Source organism: Carlito syrichta, unplaced genomic scaffold (assembly GCF_000164805.1).
Source record: "Carlito syrichta isolate Samal-C Ts95f unplaced genomic scaffold, Tarsius_syrichta-2.0.1 Scaffold301908, whole genome shotgun sequence".
In the NCBI taxonomy this organism is placed as follows: Eukaryota; Metazoa; Chordata; class Mammalia; order Primates; family Tarsiidae; genus Carlito; species Carlito syrichta.
This window is the reverse complement of record NW_007246004.1, coordinates 182,145-205,151: the sequence shown is the minus strand read 5'-3', so window position 1 is coordinate 205,151 and position 23,007 is coordinate 182,145. Positions and strand designations below refer to the sequence as shown.

General features: G+C 40.2%; 1 pseudogene; it reads right to left on the bottom strand.

Moving 5' to 3' along the window:
- Positions 1-6,026: 6,026 nt before the first annotated feature.
- Positions 6,027-23,007, bottom strand: part of LOC110595433 — a 47,081-nt pseudogene continuing 30,100 nt past the window's right edge.

Genomic DNA, 23,007 nt, shown 5'->3' with positions numbered 1-23,007 from the left:
CCCAGACTGGAGTGCAGTGGCCAATCCGGGCCACCGCAGCCTCCACCTGCTGGGCTCCAGCGATCCTTCCGCCTCAGCCTTCCAAGTAGCTGGAACTACAGGCGCACGCTACCACGCCCGGTTAATTTTTTTTTTTTTTAATTTATTGTAGAGATGAGGTCTCGCCAAGTTCCCCAGGCAAGTCTCGAACCTGCCAGTTCAGGCAATCCACTCACCTCAGCTCCCAAAGTGCAGGATTACAGGCTGGCCACGGAGCCCGGCTTGCATTTGCTTTCAGAAAAAGTCTTTTAATTATTACTTTGGGGCTGGGCTTGATGGCTCAGCCTGTAATTCCAGCACTTTGGGAGACTGAGGCAAGTGGATTGCCTGAGCCCATGGGTTCGAGACCAGTCCAGGCAACTTGACAAGACCTCGGCTCTACAATAAATAAAAAATTGACCAGGCATTGTAGTGCATGCCTGTAGTTCCGGCTACTTGGAAGGCTGAGGTGGAAGGATCACCAAAGCCCAGTAGGTCAACGCTGGGGTGGCCGTGAGTGTGCTGCTGCATTCCAGCCTGGGTGATGGAGTGAGATTTCAACTAAAAAAAAATTATTAATTTGGTAAAATGATTACTATTATTTTACAGTGACCTGTAATCCTATTTTGTTCCTGTGTTTTAAGACTTTTGATATGTTTGACAAACTTCTCCAAATCAAATTCCAAAGTTAGGTGTTTTTTTTTAAAAGCAGGATTTATTGAGAGGACAGAAAAGCTCCCACAGTGGGAGGAGACCCGAAGGGGTTGCCCAATTAGGTGTTTTTGACCTTGAACTAACTGTGGGACATCCTAGAAAGGCCCACATGATCAAAATAAAATCTGAGATTCCTTGTCAAAATTTTCAGCAAAGCTGAAGAAGTTTAAGAAGTGCTTTTATGTGGTTATGCTTGCCATAGTTATGTAAAATAATCAGGGCAAGTTTAATGAGACTAAATGTATTAGATAAGATTATTATCTTTGAAAGAAATGAGTGTGAGTGTAGAAAGAAAAATTATGTCTCAGAAGAAAAACTCTAGTACATCTATTATTAGATTGTAGCCCTGTTCACTGTTTTTGAGTTTTTAATTATTTATCCATAGACTGGCCTGAATCCTGAATTCTACTCATTTCTTCCAATGTATGGATACCAATCTCCAACTCAGAACAAAAGCTGCTAACTGAACAACTTGATACAAATTTCAAGAAGCAAATCTTGTGCCTGATGTGTGGGTCACACAGAGTTCACCAAAAAATTGGACACCATGATCAGAGACATTCAAACAATACACCAGAATAAGAAGTTGCTGACTTCATGTGGTAGACAGCTTTTCCTAAGAACACTGGAACAACACTTTCCATCATACTTGTAATGAGACTCTTATCCCTCCTAATTTTTCCCTGCTTATTTATATCTCTTTTACTTGGCAGGATAATGTTGTAGTTCAAACTTCACAATCAGTAGCTTCTACAGGTAACTTGACAGAGTGTTGGATCTTTCATGTCAAACCCATATCTTCACATGACCTGAGAGATCCTTTATTTCATCCAATGAGTAACTTTAGTAACATCCTTGGTACAACTGTTATTCAAATTGTCACTCCCTTTCACTTAATTAATTAAGGGATGCTAGAGTACCCACTAGTTGAGTCCGTATAGTTGCTGACACTTCTTGTTGCAGATGGATGGATATGTTGGGTTTTATAGAAATTCAGCTGCAGAAGTTAACAGGCTACTTGGTTAAAATAGAAAAATCTTTGTTTGGCTAATTATCTGACCTATTTGATTTTAATTGGTTTGGTTTCTGGGAACTCTGGTTAGGGAGTACACTCCAAACTCTTGTCATTATCCTCCTGATAGTCATAATAGCAGTCTCCCTAGTACACTGTATTCTCTCAGAAAGCTTTAAATGTTTGCATATGGCCATCTGTCAAATGTCAAATGGTCTCTCTTTGGCTAGAACAACACAAACTCAAAGAAATACGCTATAACTTACGAATGAAGTGTTGAGACCAGAAATCCAAGAGATTTCTGAGAGGAACACTGTGGGTCACACCTTCACCTAGGTGAAAAAACAAACAAAAGGGGAACACTGCTAACTAACAATTATAGGAGGTCATTGTTTTGAACTAAGCTCTTGCACTAAACCTCAACAGACTAGACTAAAAATCAAAATGAAGTCAAGCATGCTGAGGTTCCATGTCACCAAACGAAAACTAAGTTTGTTGACTGACCTTCATAGAAATCAGGAGAGTGCTAACATTCTAATTTCCTAAGCAGGTCAGTTTCGATAGATATGAAATAAAGTTTCTTCTGCTTTAATACTTTCCAAAAAAGGAAACCTGAAATAACTTGATTAATCAGTTGTTTCTCTATCATTATGTTTCCGTTTCCACCATGCAAGGGAAGTAACTTTGAAATGACCGATCCGCTTTTTCTTTTGTTTCTGCTTTTTCCAACCCTACTCTGTCTATAAAGCCAAGGTCTCTGCTTGGTTCATTAGAACACTTTTTATTTTATATTATTTTATTGTATGAACTGCTGCCTGAGTTTAGAATCGCAATGAAAGCCAACAGAGATCTTTAACCTAATTATATTGTAATTTTGTCCTTTGAAACTACCAGTCAACCAGAGGTGCTCAGACACTCAACTCCAACCTTAAACCCATGCCTATACTCCAAACAAACATCCCTGGAATGAACAAATGAGTTTTCCTGGGAGCTACCACTTAAGTTTCATCCTCAGTTGGAGGTAGCAGCAAGTGAAAACTGGTGGCTTAACCGTGTGTAATGAAGAAAGCATTGGTGAGCAGGTTCTGAGGTTCTGATCTGCTACTTTGACATGCCATCTCAGAAAAATAATTATACCTCCTTGGGGTTCTGGCTCATTATGTGATATATTTATAAACGGGACAATATTTAAAGTCATTTGCCTCTAACTTTCTGTGATTCTATGAATGAGTTAACCAGCATGACATTTTTGATGGCCCAAACATATCCTTACCTTGTCATAAAGGGGTGTGTGTGTGTACACACACACACACACACACACACACACACACACACCTTATTGGGAGATGGGGATTGGAGAGAATTTTAAGGAATTGACTCACATGACTATGAATGGGCAAGTCTGAAAAGGCAGAAGTTTGCAGGGGTAGGTGAGCAGGTTGGATACTCAAAGAAGAGCTGATTTTGCAGCTCAAGTCCAAATGCAGTATGAAAACTGAATTTCCTCTTCTAGAAGGATGTCAGCCTTTTTTCTCTTAAGGCCTTCAACTGATTGAATGAGGCCCACCCATTTATGCAGGGCAATCTACTCTATTCAAAGGCTACCAATTCAGAAGTTAATTTCATCTACAAAACACTTTCACAGCAACATCTGGACTGATGTTTGATCAAATATCTGGGTACTATGGCCTAGACAAATTGACACATAAAATTAACTATCACATGTACTTTAAGAACAATTAAACTAAGAATACAATTGATATCTTATGGGTCTTAGTTTATCTCAACATGTTAGCACTGCTTTGCAAATAATAGAAGCTCAATGAATATTTGTTGAGTCACTAAATTGGAAATTGTATTAGCTATACTGTGAGATTTGTCCTTGGTAAAAAAGGCAATTTATGGCTGGGCTCGGTGGCTCAACCTGTAACACCAGCACCTTGGAAGGCCAAGGCGAGTGGATTGCCCGAGCCTGAGCGTTCGAGACCAGCAAGACCTCGTCTCTACAATAAAAAAAGTAATTAGCTGGGCATGGTAGCACGTGCCTGTAGTTCCAGTTACTTGGAAGACTGAGGTGGAAGGATCACTGGAGTCCAGCAGGTTGATGCTGGGGTGGCCATGAGTGTGCCACTGCACTTCAACCTGGGTGATAGAGTGAGACTCCAAGGGGGAAAAAAAAGCAATTTATATTATTGTTTTTATTTTAAAATATATTTAGTACTTGAAATCAGAGTTTGCACATTTAGGAAAGTAAATAAAAATTAGCAATCTGGATATTTCTGAAACTAGGACAATTTAGATCTATTCAATTTGAAGAAGTTAAGTTACAGAGTTAAAGAATAAAACTAGAACTTGAATCAGGCAAAAATGATAGTCAAAATATTTAACATAGGGTTTGACTTTGAAACCGCCCAATTAGAACTTACATCAGCCTTCATATCATGTGTACAGGTTGAATAGCAATCTGAATCCAAGTATTATCATTCTAAATGGTTTCATGTATTCTATAAAGCAATAATCTAGAGCATGGAAGCTCTTTGAAGTCTCACTGGCACTTACATGACAAGTGCTCCAACTTCAGACCAACCTTAGAGTTCTGGCAAAAAGATTTGTACCAAGATCTTTCCTTCTCAGCAACTTGGATGAATTTGGAGCCTATCATACTCAGCAATCTATCACAGAAACAAAGGACGGAGTACCACATAGTCTCACTCATAAGTGGACCCTGAACCCCTATCATACTATAAAAAATGGATTGGCAGTAGCGAGACACTGCCAAGGGGGAGAGGAGGCGCACATAACATCAACAAGGGTGCCTGATCCTAATCCAGGTGAGGTGAGGTCCAATGGGAGGCCCGAAACTTCACCTGTGCCTAACTTATGTGCACAGTCCTAACTTGTACCTCACAACTTTAAAATAAAATAAAACTTTAAAAAATCTTTCCTTATGTAGTCTGTCCTTCTGTGCAAACTCTGGCATTTGTAGATGCCAAAGCAATCAATGAAGAGGTGAAAGTCAATCTGTTCTCCTTTAAACTCAACAGTATGACTTGTTTTTTTAAAAAATGTTTATTAGAATTACAGAGTTGACAGTTAATTATGACCTCTAATAGAGCTTTAAGGGGGGAGTTGAGAAAAATGGATGAACTGTGGTATCATCCAGACAACTAACTGCTGACTGAACAATAGTCATACCAATAGAGTGAAGTCAGCATATGCTAATTACAACTCCTGTCCTTCTGCACACACACTTACCAGGTATTCACCAATAGCTAATACTCAATAATGAGGCAATTCTTTTAGTCTTCACCTAAATTTACCTGCTTTAAAGCCCATTTGTTCCAGATCCTTTAAATGACAAATCTTTGTGAATTTACATATTCAATCACTGCATGCAACCATATTTTCTTTAGAACTCACTATGTGCCAGGGTCAGATGTGTTATAAAATCAAATAAGACTCAACTCTTACCCTCTAGGAGTCTGGTGGGGAAGATAACAAAGTAAATTAATGGTCACTTGAGGTGAGACACCTGTTATGTCAGAAGTTGGTGTGTAGTGTCCTCTGAGCAAAACAATGATATGACTAGGCATGCACTAAGTATCAACTTTTCCCATGAATGCCTATACTTATGTCTTTAAAGCTTTGACCCAAGGAAAAAACTAATGGTTGGTACTGTGGATACTATGACAGCATAGTAGAGATCATTTCAACAGCATAAAGGGTCTTTGTGTGCCTCTCAAGTTATTCCATGGACATAACCTTTGACTCTTCAATATATAACACTAATTGTAATTAGTATCGTCTATGTTTCTCCTCTTTGTACTTAAGTAAGGAGATAAGTGACGTGTGATGGCCATGAAAAATAAGCCTCTCAGATCTCCTACTGCAAGGAGAATAGTTGACTGACACCTCAGCTGCCACACTCTGGACCTACACCGTATTCTTTGAGACCGCATTTCCCCCAGGATGCTTCCAGGGAATGACTGAGCACAGCAGGGGTATGAGGGCAGGCTCATTCCAACAAAATATGCCCCTCTAATGAACTGGGTTCAAAGACCCACTGGACTCATTGTGAGATGGACCTGAGCTAAAATTCCATTGATCTCCCAATATTCATCAGCCCCTTCTGTGACTGGAGATCTCCCAGAATGTGTCAGTTCAGCCTCAAGTCTGGGAATTGGTTGCAGGGCCATGAGTCTTTTTTTTTTCTCTTTTCTTTTTTAGTCCATGTCTTTTATTAACCCACACACAATTACTTAACTTCTGTTTTTTTGAAGCGTTAAGGCAGACAACATTTGCCACAGTCATGTCTGTCAAAGTGGCTGGCCATAAAATCTGCAGCATCATACTAATCTGAGTGCACTCCCAATGAAGGTGACTAATCTTGCCATTCTCACCCACCTGATAGTACTTCACGAGAATCAGCTTAACTTTCTTTCTCTTATGCTTATTCTTCTTGGGAGTGGTATAAGCACCACCACAAAGTCTCAACACAAGATGAAGAGAAGACACCTTTTGAATGTTGCAGCCAGACAGAGTACGTCCATCTTCCAGTTGTTTGCCAGCAAAGAATAGTCTTTGCTGATCAGGAGGAATTCTTTCCTTATCCTGGGTATTGGCCGTTACATTTTCTGTCGTATCCAAGGGTCCGACTTTGATTGTGATGGCCTTCCCCATAAGGGTTTTCATAAAAATTTTCTTTTTTTTTTTTTGACTCAGAGTCTCACTGCATTGCCCAGACTAGAGTGCAGTGGCACACTCATGGCCACCCCAGGGTCGACCTGCTGGACTCCGGCGATCCTGCAGCTTCAGCCTCCAAGTAGCCATAATTACAGGTGCACGCTACCATGCCCAACTAATTTTTTGATTTATTGTAGAGATGAGATCTCTCCAAGTTGCCCAAGCTGGTCTCGAACCCCAGACTCAGGCAATCCTCTTGCCTTGGCCTCCCAAAGTGCTGGGATGACAGGCTGAGCCACCAAGCCCGGCTGAAAATTTGCATCTTGGGGGTGGTCCCAACCACAGATGGTGGATCGAAAAGTGACTCTTTGATTCCATGACTCAAGTTAGACTTTTGTTCACTTGGTCTAGAACTTTGTTTGCTTATACAGACAAACTAAGAATTTAGTAGTTTTCCTATCACTTTCACTTCCTAAACACCATGATCAACTAGCCAATGTTATAGGCTTGCATTGACAGACTGTTCTGATGGTTGATTTGAATCCATTGTCCATTACACTGTGTCCACCTTGCCTTTGGCAGTTGATTGCCACCACTTGACTCCTGCCTCTGCAGGGTCTAATTACTCTCACCACATTTAAGTTATCCAGTTGAGTGGCTGCAGTTCTCATTGCAGGTGTACAGGGAAGAGCAACCACAGAGCTCTTCTGAGGAGCTCATCACAAATTCATTTTCTCAAAGGATTGATGCAAGGTATGTCATTGGGACTCTCCCAGTGTAAGTGAGTAGGTCTTAAGTGACAAATTCATTCTGACCTTCCAGTTGGCTATGAAAGAACTGGAAGATAGTGTGGTTAGGGCTCCTTCCATGTCACAGCACAGGGTGGTAATGACTGTGTTTCTCTACGAAAGGCCACTGCTCCTGTCAGGATGCCTACAGTGATAACAAATTCCCAAGTACTCCATCATGCTCTGTTGCTTTCTCTTAACCTTGCCCACATCTTTTAAATAGACCTTGTGTTAAATGCTCTTTTGCTTTTTCCTCTGTTTCCTGCTGGAGCCCTATGTGGTGTCTAATAATTATCTGATATCTATCAGAATATAGAACAAGTGTGACTATTTTTGAAATCCTTTCATCTATTTGCTTACCAGACTTACATTTTCTGTTGGTATGCGAGCTCATCTTTGCTTGATAGATTTGCATCCATTCTTAGGAAGTCGAATGCCAATGGTGACATTGTGTTAAAAACACAGTTTATTTTGATTGTTGTTGGGGATATAAAATGATATGGGTTATAATTTTATTATTATAAACTTTAATCAGATTTGATGCTTCTTCACAAAAAAGTCTATATTAATAGGATATATAGATATTTTGCTTATGAGTCATGCACTTTTCTGTATGTATGCTGCAACAAGAAGTTTTTAAAAAGTTTTTATGGAGACGCACTCTGTCACCCAGGCTGGAGTGCAGTGGCATTCTCATGGTCACCCTAGCATTGACCTGCTGGGCTCTGGCGATCCTTCCACCTCAGCCTTCCAAGTAGCCGAAACTACAGGTATGCACTACCATGCCTGACTAATTTTTGATTTATTGTAGAGACGAGGTCTCACCATGTTGCCCAAGTTGGTCTCGAACCTGTGGGCCCAGGAAATTCTCTCTCCTCGGCCTCCCAAAGTGCTGGGATGATAGGATTGAGTCATAGTACCCTGTCAAAAGTTGTTATCTCTAAGATACGGTCTAAATTTTTTGCAGAAGTAGTTTAAAAACAACATTTCTGATTGAATCACCAGCTAAGATTGATTTAAACCACATTTCCCCATAAATAGTGCTTTAGCCACCTCCAAGTTTTGATATAGAGCAGTTTCACTGCCACTTAGATCTAAATATTTTCCAGTTTTATTATTATTTATGAATTAACACATAAACTATTAAGAAATGCATATTTACATTTCTAAATATATGAATATATGCTATTGCCTGTTAATGATTCTTAAGTTTTTTGTGAGCTAGTATATGATTAATTTCTTTTTACTGGTGTAAATGTGAGAAAAGTCTATTTTTTTTTTTTTGAGTTGGGATCTCACTCTTGTTGCCCAAGTTGGAGGGCAGTGGCATGCTCACAGCCACCACAGCCTCGAGCTACTGAGCTTAGGCAATCCTTCTGCCTCAGCTTTCCAAGAAGCTGGAACTACAGATGCACACTACCACGCCCAGCTAGTTTTTTTGTGATTTATTGTAGAGATGAGGTATCACCAAGTTGCCTGGGCTGGTCTTGAACCCCAGGCTCAGGCAGTCCTCTCACCTTGGCCTCCCAAAGTGCTGGGATTATAGGCTGAGCTACCGTGGCCAGCCAAAAAGATGTATTTCTAATTACTGCATGTGAGGTTCCAAATATGTATTAAACCAAGAAAAGAACATTAAAAGAGTTGTTTAAATTTCTAATATGCTTATTTATTTTCTTCTGTTGGCTATATTGGGAGAGGTAATATTAACTTCTGCATACATGGAGATTTATCAATTTCTCCAGGTAATTCCACTAATTTTTAAAAATGTATATTTGGAAACTATGCAGTAAGATACATGCAAGTTCAGGATTATTACATTTTTCAGGTAAATTTTTCTTCTATCCTTATGTAATTTCCTTTTCTTTTCTTTATTTTTTTGAGTTGGAGTGTCACTCTGTCACTCAGACTGGAGTGTAGTGGCTTCTCCCGGTCACTGCAGCCTCAACCTACTGGGCTCCGGCGATCCCTCCACCTTAGGCTTCCAAGTAGCTGAAACTACCGGCGCACGCTATCACACCCAGTTAATTTTTTATTTATTGTAGAGATGAGGTCTTACCAACTTGCCCAGGCGAGCCTTGAACCCGCAGGCTCAGGCAATCCACTCACCTTGGTCTCCCAAAGCGCTGGGATTACAGGCTGAGCCACCGAGCCCGGCCATGTAATCTCCTTTTCTATGTCTAGTAATACTTTTGCTATTTTCCTGATCTATCCAACATGTTACCAGCTATCTATTATTTTAATTCGACTTTATTTTTTAGAAAATTCTTCCAAATTAGTCTTTTTTTTTTTGAAAGTCAGATTTTAAAAACATCACTATGTTGTTTCTTCTTCTATATTACGCCCTCGTTCTGGATCTAATGTCCTTCTTAGAATTCCTTTATCATAAGTTTGGAGTAAAAAAAAAAATTGTCAACATTTGACTAAAAAAAATTTATTTCTCCTTCACTCTTGAGTTATCTATTGAATGAAATATATTTACTTCCTCTTCACTCTTGAGTTGATTATTTTTCCCTGTAACACAATAAGGATTTTCTGACCTCTGTTGTTGTTTTGAGTTGTTGGCTGTCTAAACTTTTGTTGTTCCTGATTGTTTCTCTAACCACTTTTAAGATTTTCACTTTGTTTTGTGTTCTCTGAGTTTATTGAGAACTATTCAAGTTGGAATTTATTTTTATTTTTTCTACACAGGATTTACATGTTTCTCCAATCTGAGTCTTTTTTCAATTCTGGAGAATTGCCAGTTATTATCACTTTAAATACTGCTTTTTTTCCATTGTCTCTGTCTATGTCATGGACACATATAGGTTATTAACATATATTTCTTTCCCTCTGTGTGTTGCTTTCTGTTAATTTTGCTAAACCATCTTTCAGTTCACCAATTCTTTCTTCAACCGTGTCTACTTTTCTATCTAACTTGCTTACTGAACTTCCAATTTTAAAGACAATATTTTTCACTGCTATGAGTTTTATTAGATTATTATTAATTTTTTTTTTTTTGAGTTGGAGTCTCACTCAGTCGCCCAGACTGGAGTGCAGTGGCTGCTCTCAGCCACCACAGCCTCGACCTGCTGGGCTCCGGTGATCCTTCCACCACAGCCTCCCAAGGAGCTGAAACTACAGGCGCACGCTGCCATGCCCGGCTAATTTTTTTGATTTATTGTAGGGATGAGGTCTCGCCAAGTTGCCCAGGCGGGTCTCCAACCCACGGGCTCAGGCCATTCACTCACCTCGGCCTCCCAAAGCTCGGGATTACAAGCTGAGCCACCGAGCCCGGCCTATTAGATTATTTTTAAATTCACCTATTCATTTATTATATTATTTTATTCTTTTTTGAAACAGCTGTATTGAAATATCCATATGCTGTGCTGAGTGTTCAGCAGTTTTTGGCCAAAAGTGGCATGACTCCCATGCCCCACCTTCCCTGTTCACCCAGTCTCACCCAGATTAAACTTTCTTCTTGGAAGAAGCACTGTGTCCTCAAATGACAGAAGTATAGCAGGACAAGAAAGAACAAACCCACTTCCACAGCATGGCATTAATCTACTCATGAGGGCAGAGACCACACGACCTAAACACCACCCCAAAAGCTCCAGTTCCCAACATTGGTACATTGGGGATTACATTTCCAGGACATAAAGTTTGGGGGCACACATTTAGGCCTCATAGTAGTATCATATATTTGCTCTCCTTTTTGAATGATATACATTTGCTTCTTCTACATATTAAATATCTAAATACGCTAATATAGTAGCTTTTTTTTTAGGTTGTCGGAGTTGCTAGTCTTCCTGTGAAATACTCATCCTAGAGTATTTCTTTAGGTGATATAGGATACTGGTTTGTGAGCTTACAATTGGTGGATCTCTCACTGTGAGAACTAGGATGTAGGAGTATAACTCCAGAACAGACACTGAGAAGTATCATCAACTCAGCACTTTTTTTTTTTTTTTCAAGTCGGAGTCTCACTCTGTCGCCCAGACTGGAGTGCAGTGGCCGCTCCCCGCCACCACAGCCTCGACCTGCTGGGCTCCGGCGATCCTTCTGCCTCCGCCTTCCGCGTAGCCAGAATTACAGGCGCGTGCTACCATGCCCGGCTGATTTTTTGATTTATTGTAGAGATGAGGTCTCGCTGCCCAGGCGGGTCTCGAACCCGCGGGCTCAGGCAATCCACTCACCTCAGCCTCCCAAGGCGCGAGATTACAGGCTGAGACACCGAGACCGGCTACCTCAGCACTTTTTAAATGCTAATTTGTCAGATTATGGAGTTGCTGTAGTACTATGAAGACACTATAAATTCAAACTCCAATCCTTTAAAAAATATAGGTTTAGAATTACAATTGTTCAGGGTAGACTTTCCCACAGTGACTCAGGCAGAGACAAGTTTCTTGTTATCTGTGTCAGTGAGCATTTTTTTTTCCTAGCAAACTTTGAGTTACAGCTTTATTTAGAAATCTTAGTTCTAACTCTCTAGTTCCTACAGACCCAAGAATTCATTTTTTTTCCTTGTGTGGAAATTAAAATAGAAACTTCCCTGACTATCACTCACAGGTAATATTCTCTTCCCAGACCTTGTAAGACTTCATATTTTTATGTTGTGGCACGAGAGGATTGCTTTTCATTGCTTCCAAAGTCAAATATGCATTAAATTTTATTGTTGTTATTATATTTTATGTAGTATTTCCTAGTGTTTGTGGTGGGTTTTTACCATTAGCTTTGTCCATTGCCTTTCTGGAATGAAAATTTCTGCAACGAATATGACATACTTTCATTATTCCCACTTCAGAGATGAGAAAAAAGAGGCATGGAAAATTTAAGGATGTTGCCCTAAGTTATACCCCTAGCAAGTGGCACTACTAGGATTTAAATCTAATGGTCCCTAGCCTCTGTGTTCTTTTGAAAATATGCAATATTGTCATTAATATAATATTGATAAATAACTACATCCCTAGTTTAATAATGTGATTTATTATTAAAATACCCAAGGATTCTCTGGAGAAATAGAACCGATAGGATCATGTGTGTGTGTTCATTCATACGTGTGTGTGTGTGTGTGTGTGTGTGTGTGTGTGTGTGTGTGTGTGGAGAGAGAGAGAGAAAGAGAGAGAGATGTTTATGCATGGAATTGGCTCACATGATTATGGTGGCTGAGAAGTCCCAAGGTCTGCACTCAGCAAGCTGTAGATGCAGGAGAGACAATGACGTAGTCCAAGTCGAAAGGTCTGAGAACCAGGAGACTCTGTGGTGTCAGTTTCAGTATAAAACCCAGCGGGTTTGAGAATCAAAAAGAGCAAATGTTTCAGTTCAAGTCCACAGGCAGGAAAGGACCAATGGCACAGCTCATGCAGTGAGGTAGTAGGAGTTCTCTCTTACTCTGGGAAGGTTCAGCCTTTTTGCTCTATAGAAGTCTTCAACTACTTGAATGAGGGCCACCCACAAAAGGGAGCACACCCTGCTTTACTCAATTTACTAATTCAAAAGTTAACCACATCCAAAAACACCTTCACAGACACACCCAGAATAAAACTTGACCAAATATTCAGACAACGTGTGACCATTAAATGTGACACATACAATTAACCATCATACCAAGTCAGTGGAGAAAAGAATTCGAGGGAAGATTGGTTTCATTCTCCAGCTGGTTCGCCTCTTGGCAAGAACATGCCTGTAGTAATTCTAGACCTCATGTCTTCATATCATGTCCGGTAGAAGAGAGAATCTTTTCTAGTAAATGCTGAGAGAAAACAAGGAAGAATTTCTTCCCAGAGTCCCTAGTAAATTCATCCTAACCTCTCATGGTCTCTGGCTAGGTTACAAATCAATCCCTCAGCAAATCATGGTGACCTGGGTCAAAGAATGTAATCATTCCTTTAAAGCAATCTAGGTTCATCTGAGAGTGGAGCTGAAGTGAAGTGAAGAGTAAGTGAAATCGATCCCACCCAAACCAGTGGCTAACAGGAGGGGAGCAGGTTTCTCAAAGCAGAGGAATAGATGTTTGGGAACAAAAGACACTAAGTAAACAGAAAGAATGTGGTAGGTATTTCAGTAATAGATAAACAGTGGGGAAAATGTGAAGTGAGCGTGTTTGTGAGAATGTCAGGAATGACACATAGTGGATCATTCACTGTTAAATACAATACTTTCCATATAGGGGGCCAAACTAAAAAATTTTTCTGATTATTTTTTCTCTCTCTAAAGAGAACATACTTTACTCTTGGCCCCCAAAATGTACTTCAGATCCACAGTCTCTGAGATCACAATCATTCCTCATCCTCAATTGACTGCAGTCAGACTCTCCTCTCACCACTTTGTGGAAATAGTCTCTGACTCCTGGGCAGGCCTCCCAGAGGTCAAGAAACTTCCAAGCACTGGAGCCTTAGCCAAGGGAGAGCAGGAGCAATGGGTCTTGCCCCAAAAATATTCTTCCCGAGCAGCATCTTTTGATGGAAGTTCTTGGTAGAAGCAGCGCAAAAGAGAAGCCGGTGTGTTCATCTGTTTGCAGTGTTGAGGGTGGGAGGAGGGGCACCCATTCAATGCACTGACCCTCCTGCCAACTCATGGCTGGCTCAGGCTTGCCTTCGAACTTGTCCCACGGATGAGAACCGTGGGAGTGTTTTCACCTGCTGAGGGTCGAGGTCTATGAAAAAATAAGGAGACCATTGCCAGGCCATTGTGGCCACTGCCTTGCTAGACTCTGGCGTGATCATGTGCTCTTTGAGCTATGGCTGTCACCATGCTTCCTGGTTTTGGCCCCTTGATCTGCCTTGGGGAGGTGAATCTCCTCTTTCTCTCTCTCTCTAATTTACTTTCTAAATAAACTATATTTTCTAATCTAACAAAAAATAAGGACTGCAAAATAGGTTACAAAAATTGTAAGATATTTTGCATATCCACATTTAACAAATCAATGCTTTTCACATTCACAAACATGCATGTGTGATGGGTGTGTAAGTCCCTGCTTTTCTGCACCCATCCGCAATCCCTTTTCAAAACTCTCCTTCCTTGGCTTTGGTATCTGGTGCTGCACATTTTCCTAGCTCTCTCCCCCGCTTTCTTCTTTTCTTCCAGCTGGGTTTCTTGTATTGATTTCCTACCTACCCTGTGTCAGGCACTGTGCTGGGGATGTCAGTAGAACCAGACAGGCATACTTCTGCCCTATAAACCAGTTTTCATCACCTGGCATCCAAGACTCAGCACATTCCAGCTTGTTCATCTTTTCAGGCTTATCTTCTCTGAGGGGGAAAAAATGGACTCCCCACCCCCCACTCTACTCTCACAATACAAAATATTTCAGTGTCCTCTGGTCACCAAAACGTGTGGGGATTTCTTCCTACCAGCAACAATCAATCAATTTTGCAGTGGACACCAACTTGGCGTCCCCTAATTCAATTCAATTTTTACACTGTTAGAATCCATAGGTCTGGTCAACCCCCTGGGGTCCCCTCCCACTGTGTGAGCTTTTCTGTCTTCTCAATAAATTCTACTTTCTGAAAAAAAGAATCCACAGGTCTAGGGCTCAGTTCCACAAGACTGCCCCCACTTCAAATGTCAATCACAAGCTCCAGGTTGGTTCACCTGTGCTTCTGGATGACCATTGTATTTCAGATTCCCACGGCCTTCTCCCCGGTTCACTTAATTTGCTAGAGTGGTTCACAGAACTCAGGAAAACAGTGAACTTGCATGTGCTGGTTTATGCTAAAGTATATTACAAAGGATGGGGAAGAGGAGGTGCACAGTGCAAGGCACATGGAAAGGGCAGGGAACGTCCATGTGGTTCCTGGGGGCCCCACGCCCCAAGAACCTGTTCAGCCATTCTGAAGCTTCCTGAACCTAGTTCATCTGGGTTTCTGTGGAAGCTTCATTACTAGGCATGATTGGCTCATTAAAGACCATTGGTAAGCAACTCAGCCTTTAGCCCTTCTACCTCCCTGGAGGCCATGGTGAGTCACTGTTCCTGGCTTTTTAAAATCTGAGTTGTAGTCTCATTCTGTCACCAAGGCTGGAGTGCAGTGGCATGCTCATGGTCACCACAGTCTCGGTCCTGCTGGACTCTGGAGATCCTTCTGCCTCAGCCTTCCAAGTAGCTGGAACTACAGGTGTGCACCACTGTGCCCAGCTAATTTTTCTTGATTTATTGTAGAGACGAGGTTTCCTCAGGTTGTCCAGGCTGGTCTCAAACCCCTGGGCTCAGGCAATCCTTTTGCCTCGGCCTCCCAAAATGCTGGAATTACAGGCTTGAGCCATTGTGTCTGGTCTATTATACTTGATCTGAAGATAAAATTTAAATTCAATGTAGAAAGTTACATAAACCATGGAGGGAAATACTATTCTTACTTGTCAGGTATAATTTGAAATAGTATTAAGACCTAATTATATATTTCTTGATTCTTTATTAATATTGTTTTTTAAAATTGTTAAACTTTCTGTTCTATATAAAAATACATCCTTGGCTGGATACAGTGGTTCATACCTATAATCCCAGCACTTTGGGAGGCTGAGGTGAAACTGAGCCCAGGGGTTTGAGACCACCCTAGGCAACTTGGCAAGACCTCATCTCTACAATTAAAAAAAAAAAATAGCTGGGTATGATGGCTCATGCCTGTAACTCCAGTTACATGTAAGGTTGAGGTAGAAGGATCACCTGAGCCCAGTAGGTTGAGGCTGTGATGGCCATGAGCATACTACTGCACTCCAGCCTGGGTGACAGAGTGAGATTCTGACTCAAAAAAAAAAGAAAAGAAGAGAAAAAGAAAAAAATCCTTACTATCATTACTATCAGTCAAACAATATAGAAGCATATAAAATCTATATAAAGTTTTTCTTCTGGCTGGGCTCGGTGGCTCGGCCTGTAATCCCAGGACTTTGGGAGACCAAGGCTAGTGGATTCCCTGAGTCCATGGCATCACGTCCAGCCCAAGCAAGTTGGTGAGACCTCGTCTCTACAGCAAATCAAAAATTAGCCAGGTGTGGTAGCGTGTGCCTGTAGTTCCAGCTACTTGGAAGGATGAGGCAGAAGGATCACCAGAGCCCAGCAGGTTGAGGCTACAGTGACCATGAGTGTGCCAATGCACTCCAGCCTGGGTGGCAGAGTGAGACTCCAACTAAAAAAAAAAAAAAGAAAAAATTTTTCTGTCTAAACTTCCATATCTTTTTCTCAAAAGTAACCATATTAATTTTTTGCATAAGCTTTCAGAAATTCTCTGTGTGTGCAAAAAATATAATATTTGACACATTTATTACATGAATGGGATTATGTTTGCTCTTGAACTTCAAATGACTTTAATTTTTCAATCTATCCCAAAGCAATTTCATTCCCATACCTAAGCCAATCAACTCTTTTCTAATGTCACACTCTAAGCCAAGTTTATTTTCTTCAAATGTTTGCACTGGTTGGGTCTCTTCTGTGCCTTATCTGTCTGTTTACCTTGAACGCTCTCTGAATACTTTGCAATATATAGACTGGTTAAAAAATGTAAGAGAGATAATTTTGCCTAAAATTTCTGAAAAATTGACTCAATTTTTAGTTGGTTACAGAAGAATCTTAGCGTTAGTCTCCTATATATCATTACTTCAATTCCACTTCTCCCTTCATGCAAATTCACACCTGAATTTTTATAATATACTTTTACCTTTTTTATATTAGAAGTTTATTCCAAACCATGTTTTATTAAATTCCACACACATTTTACTGAGTATATTCTTCTAAACCATGTTACAATCACATAAGTAATTTTCATTTCATATTTGTTCTGTATTTTTTCCTCAATTTATTTTGCATCTATTAAAATTTTTTTGGCAAATTCACACTAGTGAATTTTTCCCAGAGTAATCATACCCTTGCAGTGATCAATTAAGACTTCTTCACCATATACATATCATACTGCCTAGAGTTTTACCAATAAAGATTCACTGCTTTGGGCTATCGTTTCTAAAAATGTGAAAACCTAGAGAAGTGTAACACACTGGGAAGCAAGCTTGTAGTGAGAACATTCATGTAACTTGAGGTAAATTAATAGCTCCACAAGAAAAATTCGCAATGGCATGAGAGAGCTAGAGTTGGAGTTTTGTCTGATGAACGGGGCATAGAAGGAGTTATGAAAATGCCTAATCCCTAGCTTTGCCTAAGATATCCCTTAATTTTAGCTTAAGATTTTTTTCATTGAAGTTAGTTGTGATCACTTGGTATAGACAACACAAGACACTGTAATGACAATATGGAACGGAAGACCTGTCTTTTTCCTCCCTCCCTCCCTTCCTCCCTCCTCTCCTCCTCCTCCTCCTTCTCTTCTTCCTTCTTACACACTCTCTCTCTCTTACAACAAATTTTTATTGAATGCCTACTTTGTGCTAGATCCTGGAGATACAAGGATAAAACAAAGATCCTTCACTGTGTGGAGCTTATGTTATGAGAATGAAGAGCTAATAAATAAGTGAATGATATACTATATTAGAAGGTGATATGTTCTAAAAGAAAAGGAAAAATAGAGGAGGTTAAGAGAGATCAGATATCACTGATGCGTAAATTGTTAACAAAGTCACTGTAGATTCACTGAGAAGGTGTCTTTTGAACAGAAGAGGTGGGGTTAACCATGAGGACGTCTAGAGGAAGAGTGATTTAGGCTGCGGAGAGGGCCAGTGAAAGACCATAAGGTGGGAGTGTGCCTGGCTTGTTCAGGAATAGCAAGGAGATCACTGTGTTTAGAGTGTCTTGAGCAAGGCGTACACCAGAGGAGATTAGGTTGGGGACAAAGGGGAGGCCCGCTGGTGGAAGGTTCAGTCCTACCTGAGTGTAACAGGGAGCTATTACAGGCTTGGAACAGAGCCCAAGATGACACAAACTGGCTTAGGTTGAAAGGGGTCACTCCAACTGCTGCTTGAGAACAGACTGTTGGGGGAAAGAGTCATCTAAGAGTGAGAGGATGGACAAACGCGTTAGGTGTAGAGGTGGGAGGAAGTGATATACTGGCTATGAGGGTGTGAAACATGGAGGTGGGATGATTCCAGTGGCCTGAGTGAGTAGAAAGATGGAGTTGCCACCAGAGTAAGGTGTGGGAGGAGCAGGAGCGGGGCGGGGCAGGAGTTCAGTGTGGGCATCAGTTTCACATTCTGAGTGTGAGCTATCTCTTAGATTCAACTGTGTATCTCTGGAATTAACTGGTTGTCTGATCTGAGGGAAGCCACTTAACGTCTTTAGACTTTACCCGTAAAACGAGAAATGGCTATACGAGAAGTACTTCAAGGTCTTCTGACATTTTTGGAGTCCAAGTTTTACTTGGCTAAGTTGTTTTGGGGCTAATTTGTATGATTACTTGTGCTGTTACAGATTACATCAGAAAAATCTTGTTTTTGTAATTTTAAATACAAAGATTAGTCAGGATAGGCCTCATTGAAAAGGTGACTTGTAAGCAAAGGAGATAAGAGATTAGGTATGAGGGTGTCTGAGAAAGAGTGTTCCAGGCAGGGTAAAGTACTCACATGAGGATCCCAAGGCAAAAGCAGGACTGTTCAAGCAATGGCCCAATTTGATAAGTATGGGTTAAACAGAAGGCATACATGCAACAGATAAAACCCGCAAAGAGACCAAAAAGCCTTAATGAGGGCAAAAAAGAGACATTAGAAAGCTGTAAGGAATCTAAAACCAGTGGAACATCAAATAGCTTTTAGAAAAACAATTTGATGATTCAAGCATAAATACATCAGAAACATAAGAATTTCTATTTTCCTTAAATTGCTATGAATAAAAATTGGGACATAAAATCTTGGCAAATATATTATAGTTTTTAACCCTTTCTCTTCAAAAATAGTCTGGATTTCCAATTTTCAAATTGCAGTTTTCATAAACAATCTCCAATTTGGTAATTATGAAATAATCTGATTTTTAAAGAAATTTGCCAATTGAATCAACAAATTGAATCTTATACCAATTATAAGATAATAAACTTTCTAATTGCATTAAATCCTCTTTGATATAGTTAGAAGCTTAAAAATTAAATAAAAGCAAGAAAGATTTCTTCAAAAAACAGGCAACATCTTTTTATGGTTTGGGTATTTTCCAAGATTCTTACATTTCTCAGGATTTTGGATAGGCCAGATAGCTTTTTTCCCCCCTGCTCCTCTAATTTAATCTGTTAGTGTCTAACACAAAGCTGGGAAAATTAGGATAGATACGCCACTAATTTAAGCGAGATATGAGATTCTTCTTGATTTACTGGGACTGGAATAATAGCAGTGTGAGTGGGAAGGGACCGAGGGGTGGATGGGTGGGTGGAGTGGTGTGGACAGCGAGTGGGAGGCACGTGGAAGAGAGGAGCAGTGCAGGCAGGCAGAATAGATGTCTCAGTCACGGCCCTCCGTCAAGATACTGCCAACACCCTTACAGAACATTGACCTCACAATGGAGATCACGTTCCACGTACATTTAAACATACCTTTCTTGAGCAGCCTGGGCAACTCGGAGAGACCTCATTTCTACAATAAATCAAGAGTCATTAGCCGGGTGTGGTAGCGCGCCTGTAGTTCCAGCTCCTTGGAAGGCGGAAGGATCGCCGGAGGCCGGCAGGTCGAGGCTGCGGTGGCCGGGAGTGTGCCGCTGCCCTCCAGCCTGGGCAACAGAGTGAGAGATTTCAACTCAAAACAAACAAACAGACAAACGAACACAAACCTTTCTTTCATGCTGACAAGCAAAATAAGTAGCAACCGGCCAAAAGATTTTTAGGTTGGAAATATAACATATTACATACATATAACCTATAACATACTTTGCCTTCCACCTTCTAGTGTTGCAAAGGGGAATTTCACTGCCAGTCTATTTTTTCCTGTCCTTTATGAATAACATACCGTTCTATCTGGAAGCTTGTAAGATTTTTCTCTCTGTTCTTGGGTAAATAATAACAGGAAATATGTAAGAAAGCTTGCTACAAAGAAATATTCAAAGCACTGCACATATATTAATACACTGAATCCTCACAGCAACACTTTGAAACTCTTACAGTTTGCTATACCTATTTTACGGATGAGAAAGTCGAAGAAAAGAAGTTGAGTAGCCCATCCAAGTAAAATCACCTTCAGTGGAGGTTAGGATAGCTAGTAAAAGGAAGACACCACAGAAGATAAAATGCAATGTCCAAGTGATTTTAAAGACACTGTGTTTCAGAAGAATGCAGGAGGAGCTGCTCAGATACTAATACCTGACATGTGCCCCAAAGGAGGAAGTTAATTTTTTTTTTTTTTTGAGTTGGAGTCTCACTCTTGTCGCCCAGGCTGGAGTGCAGTGGCACGCTCATGGCCACCGCAGCCTCCACCTGCTGGACTTAGGCAATACTTTCGCCTCAGCCTTCCAAGAAGCTGGAACTACAGGCACAGGCCACCACGTCCGGCTAGTTTTTGTGATTTATTGTAGAGATGAGGTCTCACCAAGTTGCCCGGGCTGGTCTTGAACCCACGGGCTCAGGCAATCCTCTCGCCTCGGCCTCCCAAAGTGCTGGGATGACAGGCTGAGAGACTGAGTCACTGTGGCCGAGGAAGTTAATTTAAAGAAATTCTCTGGGCCCAAGCAGGAGCCTGCCCTGGGATAGACCACATCACTTCTTTCCTAAATCTTTCCCAGGGCCTCGTGGCCTTGCACGGAGACTTCTGTAAAGCTGCCCAGCCTTCTGAATACCCTCCTAAGTTTGGGGGAATTCACCCCCCTTCTAGATCTTGCTGTCTCGCAGAGGCTACACAGCCTTTCCGGCCCCACTTTTGTCAGGAGTAGAAACTACAGCAAATGTGAATGGCTGGAGAGCTGGCAACGTTTACCCTGGAGGAGAGGAGACTTGGGTGGAGGGCTGCGTGAAGGACACCGTTGATGGAGACCTCTTCAAATACTCTGAGAGCTGGCAGATGCCAGGAGACTGACTTGAGAGCCGAAGCCAGGGCCTGGAATGGTGGAGGAGCTCTTGGGGAGAAAGAGACAGCTAGCCAAGAGGGGCAGGGGAGCAATCCTAACGCGTTCGCCAAAGTGATTGCCTTCTCCGCGAAATTTTTAAAATCAGCATTCTGTAGTGTCCTTTACATACAGCGAAAGTACATCGACTTCAGGCATACCTGTTCATGAATTTGAACAGGTTGACACGCCCATGTAACTACCCCAAGACCCAGCACAATTTTACCACCCCACCACGTTCCCTTGGCTCCAGGTCACCACCACTGCCGGCCCCTAGGTAATCTCATCCAAGGATGTTTGCTTTTTCTAGGATTTCATATGAAATCATACATTTTATGTCTGGCTTTTTGACTCTGCATGATGTTTTTGAGATTCATCATTGTTACAGTATGTATTGATTGTTCATTTCTGTTGATTACTCACTTATGGTCTATTGAATAGATGTATCAAATTTTTTTGTCCATTTATTTGCTGATGGACAGACACTTGGCTTGTTTCCAGATTTTTATCTTGAAGCTGCTATGGCCATTTATGTACAGATGTTTTTGTGGACATCTGTTTTCATTTCTCTTGGGTAAATACTTATGAGAGAAATTGCTAGGTTAGGTAGTAAGTGCATATTTAACTTTTTAAGAAACTGCCAAGCTGTTTGCCAAAATGGGTATGCTATTTTACGTTATCAGCAACAATGTATGAGATTTCCAGTTGCTCCAAACCCTTGCCAACATTCAGTATTGCAAGTCTTTTAAATTATAGCCCAGCTCACAGGTATAGAGTGGCATATCATCATGACTTTAACTTGTACCTGCCTAATGACTTGGGGTGAAGAGTATTTTTTCATATGCTTATTTTTATTCATATAGCTTATTTGGTGAAGTGTCTGTTCAGATTTTATGCTTACTTTTCATGAGTTCTTTGTCTTCTTAATGAGTTGTGACTTTCTATTTTTCTGGATAGAAGCTCTTTATTGGGATTATTTTTTGAGAATATTTTCTCAAAATCCATGGTTTGAATTTTATTTTCTTTACAATATTGTTTTAAGAGAAAAGTTTTAAATTTTGATGAAGTTTAATTTACCAAGTTTTTCTTTTATCGTTCATACTTTTTTCATCATATCTAAAAAATATTTGCCTAGCTGAAGATCATAAAGAGTTTCTTCTAGAAGTCTTCTTAATTTAGCTTTTACACTTAAGTCTAGATCCATTTGAAGCTAAATTTTGGATATGGTACACAGTATGAGTTCAGATTCATATTTTTGCAAATCCAATTTGTTGAAAATACCATTATTTTATTATTGAATTGCCTTGGTACCCTTGTCAAAAATCAGTGATAATCTATGTGTGACTACCTCTTGAACTCTTTATTTTGTTCTATTGGTTTCTATGTCTATCTTCATACTGACATATAATCTTGATTAGTGTAGCTTTAGAATAAATCTTGAAAACAGATAATGTGCTTCCTTCAAATTTGTTTTTCTTTTTCAATATCATTTTTTCTATTTTAGGTCTTTTACATTTCCATATATATTTTGTAATCAAATTGTTAATTTCAAAACAAAAAGTCTTTTGGGGTTTTAAATAATATCACATCATCACATTGAATCTATGGGTCAATTTGGGTAAAATTAACATCTTAATATTGAAAAATAAATAGTATATTGACATAATACATATTATATATCTCTGATAAACATAGTAAATACCTCTGATTATGGAAATTTAAAATTTTTCTCCATAGTTTTTTGTAGCTTTCAATGTACAGATCTGGTACATTTTTTGTTAAAATTATCCTTGTGTATATTATCTTTTGATGCTGTTGCAAATGGTATTCTAACATTTCAATTTCTTTTTTTTTTTTTTTTTTTTTTTTTTTTG